The sequence below is a fragment of the Scophthalmus maximus genome, chromosome 10, assembly GCF_022379125.1.
Source record: "Scophthalmus maximus strain ysfricsl-2021 chromosome 10, ASM2237912v1, whole genome shotgun sequence".
In the NCBI taxonomy this organism is placed as follows: domain Eukaryota; kingdom Metazoa; phylum Chordata; class Actinopteri; order Pleuronectiformes; family Scophthalmidae; genus Scophthalmus; species Scophthalmus maximus.
The window spans coordinates 22,532,649-22,541,527 of NC_061524.1; positions in this window are offsets into that span (position 1 = coordinate 22,532,649).

Below are 8,879 nucleotides of genomic sequence, written 5' to 3' on the forward strand. Positions count from 1 at the left end.
GAATACATTGAATGATCCGACACTGAAATGAAAACAATCCCTCATCTGTGGCCCTGGCAGGGCTGTAAAAAATACGACCAATCTGAAAGTTCTGACCGGAGAGAGTGATTGGTTGAACCGGCTTTCTCCTGCCTGCGCGCACTCCGCTCGTTCACCACACAGTCGGGCGTGAGACCAGTCTCCTGCCCGGCGTCAGCAAACAACCGGTACCCGCTGCCGCCGCCGATGGCCAGTAGCTCCTGCCGCCGCCACCGGCCGGTAGCTGCTGCTGCTGCCGGTAGCAGACGAGTTGCTGCACTGAACTAAAAAAGAAAAGAGTTGCAGAACGGCAGAGAAAGTGTATACAACTGCTCCCGGTGGCAACAGACAGAGCAGTGGAGACGGCTACGGACTAAAAGAGGTTGGAGACTACAGGAGGAGTGAACAAAGTAAACGCCGTGTGGCTCTTCACCGCTGGCGTCAACTCCGGGAGGAGAAGAGGGTGAAAGGTCATTTTCTGCTTCATTTGGGTGAAATCGGTTTATGTTCTCGAACTGTGTAACCAACAGAACTGTTGGGAAGCTTGTGTCACAGCCAGCGCACAGTTAGCTTCACTGGAGGACACTAGCTAAGTTAGCTAACGCTACGTTAGCTTGAGTGTATCTACAGCTAAAGCTGCCTGTGTGTTCGCCGGGTGTCGTCGCTGTGGGGGGGGTAGTGACAATGTGCGTGGCTAGAGGCTTGTAGTAGCAGTTGATGTGCATGTTGCAGTCTGTGTGCAATAATAAATGCCACAACGCTGGGCATGAGGGGCAGGTCCCGGAGCGATGCAGAGCATCTGTCTGCTCCCAGACTACGGTCCAGACGAGGGGCAGGTAATGAAATGAAAAGTACTGTTCAATGTAAGGTAATATGAATATTTCACTAAGCAAGTTGTACATGAAGAAGTCCAGGACCTGGAGGTTGTCTGCCACGGACCAGAGCAACGACCAGGCGATCCCCGTCAGACCAGGTGAGTCGGCTTAGGATACTGTAGGTTGAGCATGAAGTGGTAACTTTCTTGTGTACAAAAGATACTTTCAAATCCATTCGGCAATGTTGTAAAAAATTCCAAAGTGTAAACATTTATGCCAGGTGGGTAGTTATAATTTTTTTTTTTTTTACAGATTCTGAACCTCAGAACTTCTTGTTATGATCTTAAATATTTATCTAAACAAAGTCATAACAGAAATATATATGAAAGAGAGGCTGGTATCAATTATACTTGGCTCCCACAAATGTTGACACAGAAATCTGTGTTTGTCACTGCAGATAATGCTGCTGTAGTGTTGTCAGTCTTTTACAGTAATGTTGATTGTGATATTCTTTCGAGGGTATAAGGAAAAGGCCTTGAACATTTAAAAGATTTTTATTCCAACATTATAGAGCAGGTTATGCAGAACATAAAAAACATTGGAATTGCACAAAATATTGTGTGCAAAATGTAAACCTCCCTATGTGGAAGCCTGGACAAGGGAGTCATGAAGTTGCCCACAGCACTTTCTTTCCACATCTGAGGGCAGTTCTGGCAGACACAAGTAGGTTGACCTGTAACAGGACGGCCCGGTAGAGCAGCATCTGCAGATGTGAGGTGTAGTAAGTGAAGCAGGCTCGTGTCACGTCACTGCTCCAAGCTAAGTCCTCGAGTTCTGACCTGTCTAAGAAAATTTTGAATATTTCATATTTAAAAGCATCAAGCAGAATTACAAGACAGAATTTGATGAATGATGGTTTCAATCATTTGTATATTTTCTGAAAATATAGTAATTATTGAAACCATCATTGACCAAATTCAGTCAGGCTATTCCACTTTCCAAATCGGCGTCTTCTTTTCAGCTTCCGAGTGCTTTGAGTGCGAACTGCTTGTACACTTCACAAACCAATCAGGTAGCAGTATTCCCCTACCTTCCCAGAGAAGAAAACTGGTGATGCGAGGCCCTTTGCGCTAATATTTCCATGCTCTCGTGCTTGTAGAGTGAAAGTTTTTATCGAATTCAAGGCTCCCTTCAGGCGCGCGCACATTTCACTGATAATCTCTGGTATACCTCCATGTCCCGTCCATAATAACCCCCCCCCCCCCCCCCCCCCCCCCCCAAAAGAAAATATTTTCTCATCGGATCTACATGATTCACGTAGGTCACCTATTTTGGTTTCAAAACGGCGAATTTCGCCGAAAGGTGAGTGATTTTCATGCCTATAAGAGTCCTCTACAACATTCACCTTCATTGTGTCACAGACAGTAACAGAAAAAAAGGGCATAAAGCTCCTGAGGTGCTGCAGCTGTTTCATCATCAAAATATGGCTGAAATGTGCTGAAGTTTAAAAATATAAACTCAAAACAAACGGCTGTGTAGAACTGCTAACCATGTTTATGATGTAGCTTAGCCTGCGGCAGCCTGTTGCTAACTAGCCAGCAACAAGTTAGTGCATCAGAACTCTATTTTCAATGATATTTCCCAACACAAACATGTTAGCTTGAAAGATGTGCCCACCAACAATAGCCATGCTCATTGTTTACGTTTAGGGTTAGGGTTAGGGTTAGACCCGATGCAGTCAGACTCAGACTGAGGCAGCGGTGTGCGTTCATGTGTTGAGGGGGGAGGGGCTTGGGACGGAGGTCTGAAGGAAGTGGGTAAGCGACACTCCTCGTCACCGCCATTCTGCCCGACTGTCGTTTCACATCAGACTGCTACGGGTGAGGAGCCCATGCAGCTGGGTAGGACTCGACTGACTCTGGAGGAGAGACGGAGGAGGTTATGGTCCGGGGCTGATGCTAGTCTCATGGACTTTTCCCTTGCTAGAGGGTTGGGACTGACCTCTGTTCCTCTGTCTGCGCCGTTGGGGGCCACAGCGCTGGATGGCCGGCTGCTCTGGCAGGTAACTCATCAAACCACTCCTGTTACCCTGATTTTCCCTGACCAACAGGGTGTTTGTTGGTGGATTCCTCCGATTACCCTCGGGTTTCCCTGGCTCCTCAAACAGAACCCTCACATTGACTTGACTTTGGGGGTTGTTAAGGGGTGGAGAGAGACTTGTGCCAGGACCTGCTTCCAGTCCAGATCTGAAGGGAGTTCTGTAGATATTATTCCGGTGTTGACTGGCGAAGGTGACTGTGGTTCCTGCTTCTCATTCTTTGGATCCTGAGGATTCGGAGGAGAGGATTCCTGCTCCTCTTTCTGTGGACCCGGAGGTTTTCCGAGAAGAGGGATTTTCTGGATTTATCTTCTGTTCCTTCCTGCTGTATGGATTTAAAGGAGGTGTTTAACAAAGCTAGGGCTACTGCTCTACCTCCTCACAGACCATACGACTGCGCCATTGTCTTGCTGCATGGCTCTTCACCGCCTAAGGGGCGGCTGTACTCTCTCTCTTCCCCAGAGACCCAGTCCATGAAGGAGTACAACGATTCGGCTCTGGAGGCGGGATCGTCCAACCCTCTTCCTTACCAGCTGGCGCTGGTTTCTTCTTTGTGGGGAAGAGGGATGAATGGAAGACCACATTTAACACCCCCAGTAGACATTATGAGTATTTGGTTATGCCTTTTGGATTAACTAACACTCCTGCTGTTTTCCAGGCATTGGTGAATGATGTACTCAGGGATATGTTAGATGTTTTTGTGTTTGTTTACCTTGATGATATTTCGATTTTCTCCTATGACCTTAATGAGCATGTTCAACATGTACGTGCTGTGCTTCAGAGGTTGCTTAATCGTGAACTGTTTGTTTAAGCGGAGAAGTGTGAGTTTCATGTTCCCAGACTGTGCTTCGTGGGATATTTGGTGGCCGAGGGGGAGATGAGCATGGACCCGGAAAAGGTCAAAGCGGTCAAGGACTGGCCTGTTCCCACCAATCGTAGAGGTTCAATGTTTTCTGGGATTCACTAATTTCTATAGAAAGTTTGTTAGAAACTTCAGTTCTGTCGCTTCCCCATTTCATGTTCTCACATCTTCCAAGACCAGGTTCGAGTGGAATCCTCGAGCAGAAGCAGCCTTCCGGACTCTCAAAGAGTGTTTTGTGACAGCTCCAGTTCTGGTTCTACCGGATCCCAGCCATCAGTTCGTGGTGGAGGTGGATGCCTCCAAAGTCGGTCTGGGTGGTGTTCTCTCCCAACGCCTTCCCATGGATGGTAAGCTGCATCCTTGTGCTTTTCTCTCCCGCAAACTGTCTCCTGCTGAGAGAAATTATGATGTGGGTAACCGGGAGCTGCTGGCAGTCAAGGTGGCCTTGGAGCAGTGGAGGCACTGGTTGGAAGGGGCGGAGCACCCATTCATGGTTTGGACGGACCACAAGAATCTGGAGTACCTACGATCTGCTAAACGACTGAACGTTTGACTCTGAATCCTTTCCCACGTCTGATGAAACCATCCTCCCAATATCCTGTGTTGTGGGTGCTGTTTCATGGGAGGTTGAGGAGAGAGTCAAGCAAGCTACGGTTGACCTACCTGTTCCAGTCGGCTGTCCGCCGAACCGACTGTTTGTTCCCCCTGAGTTCAGGTCACAAGTCATCCCTTAGGCCCATTCCAGCTCCCTGTCGTGTCACCCGGGAATGAAAAGAACTATTTTTGTGGTGCAGCAACAGTTCTGGTGGCCCGGAATGGGGGATTCTATAAAGGAGTACGTGACGGCCTGTCCAGTGTGTGCTTCCTGTGCCCTCCCGACCCTGGTCGGATATATCTCTGGATTTCGTCACAGGTTTTGGGGGAACACTACCATTCAGACCATTGTTGACAGGTTTTCTAAAATGGTTCACTTTGTTCCAAAGAGTTGGCGGAGGTGATGCTTCATCATGTGTTCAGTTTGCACAGACTTCCCAGGGAGATGGTGTCTGATCGGGGGCCCCAATTCATCTCTCGGTTCTGGAAGGCATTCTGCAAACTTCTCTGTGGCACTTGAGTAAATACTCTGCCCTGCTCCTCCACCGGCCACACTCACTTCCAGTGTGTGTACGGGTACCAACCTCCCCTCTTCGCGGAACGGGAGGTGGGAGTTCCCTCCGCCCAGGCATTAGTTCGCCGTTGTCGGCGGACGTGGACCAGGGCGTGTCAAGTTCTGCTCCTACCTATACGGAAGGACAAAGAGCTGTCTACCCGGGATCTTCCCCTCCGCATTGAGAGACGTAAGTTGGCACCCCGTTTTTTTGGTCCATTCCCTGTAAAAAAAGTTATTAATCCTGTTGCTGTGAGTCCTATTCCTAGGACCATGAGAGTGCACCCCACCTTCCACGTGAGCTGTGTTAAGCCGGTGCAAGAGAGTCAGTTGGTGCCAAAGACTCCCGCTCCCCCTCCTCCACGCATCATAGATGGAGGCCATGTCTATACTGTAAAGAGACTTCTCACTGTCAGAAGAGGAGGAAGAGGTCATCAGTATCTTGTGATCTGGGAGGGGTACGGAGCTGAAGAGAGATCCTGGGTGTCGGCCAGTAATATTTTGGATCCAGAACTTATTTGTGAGTTCCAAGAGCTACACACGGAAGATCCTGGGCCGTCTGGAGTCGGCCTTTAAGGGAGGGGTACTGTCATGTCTCGTTCCTGTGTCAAGTTTCTGTTTTTAGTTCGTTTCAGGTTTTCTGTTATTTTTTCCATTTCCTGTTTTATTTTGTAGATTCTCTGTTCTCCCATGTGTTGTCTTGTTTTACTCCCTGTCTTATATTTTCCCGCCTGTGTGATTACCTGTCTCCGCCCTAATGTGTTGCACCTGTGTCTCATTGTCTTGTGTATTTAAGTTCTGTCTTCCCCTTACCCCAGTGGGAGATCGTCTGCTTCCCTGTGTTCAGCCTTCAAGCGTTTTTCCCTGTGTCCTGTTATCCTGAGTTCCTGTCTTCCCTTGGGTTTTGACCATTGCCTGTTTTTCCAGATTTCCATTTTGCCTGCCGCTTACTGGACACTATCGCCTTGCTTTATTGGCTTGCTTTTAAATCATTGTATTTTACGTACCTGAGTTGTGCAATTGTGGGTCCATTCTCTGTGTACATGACACCTATTTGAAGCTGCTTTGATCAAATCTTCATTCAGCTTCAGTCTTTATCCAACTTTAAATATGTCCCACCTCTGTTTTGCTCTTTGTTAACATGGATCAAAAAAGTTAAAGGAAAGTAAGAAGGACAAAGGTCACAATACAGTTACGCAGCAAAAAAGGTAAACCACATTAAACGTCCACATTTATAGTCCAGATGTACATAAAAGACCTGCAGATTAGAATCAAATCAATGAAACTTTATTAGAAAATGTGTCATTTTTTTACTGTATTTCAATGAGAATCTTAAAAAGTTAATAAAGTGCAGGTGCAGAGCAGAAGATTTAATAAAATCATTGTGGGAGAAAAGAAAGTGTTCATGCTGTGATGAGCTGCTTGACTGTTTTGGCTCATACTGTAACAAATGGCACAAATGACAGTGAGGCTGAACTGGTTCATAATGATGCTGTATTTTGTTGATCACTGTGTAATGATTGGTTGAGAGAATATATTCATTTGATCACAAGTTGTGATGTTTTAGGGAAATACTTTTGCTGCATGTGTTGAATATTTTGTGAGTCATATTGTACAGAGTGCTTCTGTCCCAGCCCATGTGTTAAAGCTGCTGTCGGTAGGATTATGAAAAATTTTTTTTTTTTCATATTTGCTTTAACTGTCGCTATATGTTGGTAGTAATATATGAGACAGATCGTCTGTGACAGACTCTGGGTCATTCAGCTCCCCCTACTGCCTTTAATGCCATTTTCCAGAATCCACCGCACCCGAGCAAAAACCTCCAATCACAGCCAGGGGGCGTCTCTCCGCGCTGTCAATCATCCGGTTACGAGCTGGGCAGCGCTGCAGAACCTGTGCACAGCCTCACTCGGTCGGTCACGACCAAGGTCACGTCTTCACAACGAGGAGCTCGAAGCAGAAGCTTAGTTAGTTTGAAAACACCGTGGTACAGAAGCGCCAAGCATTGAAAAAACTGCCCGGCTCCTTTGCCAGAAACTGCATATACGACAAAGACCACGAGCTAAAACAAGCTAAAAAGAAGGAAGCAGATCGAGGGTTCACAAATGATGCGTTCTGCTTGACCGGTAATATTCTCTGTTTCATTTATCTTTTATTTTTCATGTTATTGTCGCACTCTGTGACCGTGTGCTACTGTACTGTTGTAATCAGGCTGCTAGTTCTAATCAGGCTGCTAGTTCTAGGTCCACAGTGCTACGGCTAGTGGTTAGCGGTGTTTGTAGCATTCATCATTCATTGTCTACCGCTTTATCCATTTAAGGGTCGCGGGGGGGCGCTGGAGCCAATCCCAGCTAAGATTGGGCGAGAGGCGGGGTACACCCTGGACAGGTCGCCAGCCTATCACAGGGCCTGTTTGTAGCATAATAGCTGTAAATATGTTTGTGTCCAAGCGGTCTAATCTGTTTTTGAGAGATTTCCTGTCTTTGCTCTCGCGACTACATGTTCCCCCATCTGTGTCGGACTGTTTAGTTAGCTTCACCATTTTATCACCAACGTAGCATCCCGTGCTATGCTAAATGCTAAGTATGTGATATTCATGTTGCTTTTCTCCACAGATGCTGACTTTGCTGGGGGAACAGCTGAGGAAGGAAGCTACTGCATCGGAAGTACTGAACCAGTGAATCTGATTATCCCAAATTAATATTTGTAATGCCTTGAATTGATTCAAAAGGTATATTGATAGTAGTAAGTAATCTTCACGTTGTATATTTATGCAATGAGAAACCAATCACTTTCAAAATACACTTTATGGGGCAAATACTGAGGTTGGATACATATTAAAATATAACTTTGATATAAATAAATGAAATGAAAAAAATATATTACACAGCACAGTATTTACATTTAGCACAGTCTGAAGCTAAACCATCTTGGGATGAAACCAGTGCAAGCGGCAGGGACCAACTGGCTCATCACATGAAGATCAGCTGTCTTTGGCTCCCAGGTCCTCGGGAGTCGGGCTAACACTCTGACCTCTGCCCCATCTCCCACGGCCGCTGGCTGGTGCGCTCGTATGCGACTTCCTCTTCTCCTCGCTCGACTGCTCGTCGAAGCAGCCGTGTTCACTTCCTCATCGGAGTGCAGTGTACCAGTCTCAAAGCTCTAATTATGTAATAAAATACAGATAAAAGTGTCAGTCATCTTGCAAAGCAACAAATGATGTATGTGAAGATAAAGCTGTTAATTTATTTATATTTAAAAAATGAAGACAGTGGTAAATCGACCAGATAATAATGATTAAATATAATACTACATAACTAAATGCTGCTAGTCTAGCCCTAACTGTGGAGGACAGACAGTTGAATAACGTAACTTCCACTAGCATCACATTATTTATTTTGTTTATGGTGATGTTTGGTGAGTGTATTTAAATGTATGTAAATGTATTTTTCATGTTTGTGGACTAGGTCTGTGGTTTTATGAAACTGAAATCTTCATTACGCTGTAAATGTAAGAACCTGAGTAGCCATAGTGCAGGCTCCAGCACATAAGTTTAATCATCTGTATTGGAACTATGTTAAATTACATTGTCCCTGAAATGTAAATATTAAACAATGAATAGTTTTTAAATAAATAGATTTTTATAACATAATGGGGATGAACGCTTGTTCGAGGGGGCCCTCTTTGATTTTTTTCCTAGGGACGCAACATACTTTAGAATCGCTTCTGGTGATATGTATCTACATTTATAAAAACCTTGTGATGTGTTAAAGAAGGTTAAATCAGCTGAACTGGAGGAGAAACCTTCCTGTAACATTTCCACAGGCATATCGGTTGGTCAGAGCAAATAATAAATGAAGGCTCATGATGGAGGAGGCCATCAGTTCTGATCCTGGTGGTAATATGGAAATATCATATCAATTGTTTAGATGACCTGGT